General features: G+C 48.7%; 1 protein-coding gene across 2 annotated transcripts in view; it reads left to right on the top strand.

The window, feature by feature from the left end:
• Positions 1–272: 272 nt before the first annotated feature.
• The window catches only part of LOC102040968 (elongation of very long chain fatty acids protein 4-like), a 10,202-nt gene continuing 9,056 nt past the window's right edge, over positions 273–1,418 (top strand). Inside the window, exons 1-2 of one of the 2 annotated variants that reach the window (XM_005426854.2) lie at positions 273–448; positions 951–1,023. The gene's annotated coding sequence lies outside the window, so the exon portion shown is untranslated. The remainder of the gene's footprint in view (positions 449–950; positions 1,024–1,418) is intronic. The other variant, XM_005426855.2, reaches the window with a different exon arrangement.

The following is a 1,418-nucleotide window of genomic DNA, read 5'->3' as shown; positions in this document are numbered from 1 at the left end:
CAAAAGGCTTGCTGTCAGCCCCTTGTGCTGGTCTGAAGGAGTGCTCCAAACAGACTGCTTTCCAGCTGTGATCCCTCATCTTTTACTGTCTGCAAAGCTGTCATGGCGTGTCCTGAAGAAACCTGCAGAAGAAATGCTGGCCCAGGTCCCAGTTGGCCAGGCTGGGCTCCTGAGCATGGCACTAAAGGTCAGTGGTTCACTCCTGTGGAATCCCAGGAATCTTATTCATTCATTTCTCTCTTCTTTCCAGTCCCCTAATCAGATAAACCGGGCTGAAGAAGATGGCCTGAAGATCCACCACGGCTGTGGAAGACCTCGCAGGGGATGCACTCACCTCCTTTGTAGAGAGGAAGGCTGCAGCTCCTTGTCTTGCCGGCTCCACCTGCGCTGCGAGCAGCTGGGGACAGCCGTGGAGAAAGGGATGCTTGGAGCCACTTGCGCTGCTGTGGTGAGTCTGCTCCTCCTTCCTGCCTTTGCCCGACGGGTTTGAGGGGAAGGAAGGGAAGTGGAGTGAGCTGGAGTGTGTGTGGATTTTCTGGGGACTTGTAACCATGTGGAATCCCTGAGGGATTGACTCTGAGCCCGCTGATAATCGCCAACTAATCTGGGCGCTAGCAGAGTCCACCCGGATAACAAGGGCATGTGGCTCTGGGTCAGGATAGGTGTGACACCTCCCAGGGGTCTCTGGCTTTGTGTCAGAGGAACACCCCAAGAAGGAGGTTGACTGTAAGGATTAACTGCAGAAGAGAAATTTGGGGGTGTCTGTCACTGACACGATGTTGGGCATGGGTGTCACAGTCTGTGAGGAGGGGTCAAAGGAGTAAATGTACTTTTCCCAATGCCAGCAGGAGATGAACCTGGAGGAAGCTGCCCCTGTGTATTTGCTAATGGAGAGAACTGGATCAGGTAGCTCAAGCTGTTGAAACTAACTGCAGAAAAGTGTTTTCTAGGAGAACTTCCAAGTGCCTTTGAAAACATCTCCCTACTAAAGGAAAGAAGGGAAGAGGAGGATCATCATAATATGTATGTGTATTCTACTTTATATACTATATTACAGAATCTATACAAGATAAAACAAAATTAATGTATAAACTGGGGCCTCAGAAAAACCAAATAACCAGCTTTGTTAACACCTCTGGAGCTGCAGCAGTGCTGAATGAATCCCTAGCTGCCTTCCAGCACTGGGTATATCTAATGCTACCTGTGGAAAGATGCAGTTATGATGCTTGGTGTTTGTCCTCACGTGAATGTTGTGCCCACACTGCTTTAGGAAAAAATGCCATGTGACTGATTTCCCAGTGGTACTGGCAGTTCCCTCCTGGATCTGGCAGATCACATGCAGCTGCTCAGAGCATTTTTTAGAGGTGAAAACTCCATGCAATATCAAAATCTGGAAATTAGATAATAAATTATTAAAG

This window comes from Geospiza fortis, unplaced genomic scaffold (genome assembly GCF_000277835.1).
Source record: "Geospiza fortis unplaced genomic scaffold, GeoFor_1.0 scaffold164, whole genome shotgun sequence".
In the NCBI taxonomy this organism is placed as follows: domain Eukaryota; kingdom Metazoa; phylum Chordata; class Aves; order Passeriformes; family Thraupidae; genus Geospiza; species Geospiza fortis.
This window is presented reverse-complemented; position numbering and strand designations above follow the sequence as displayed.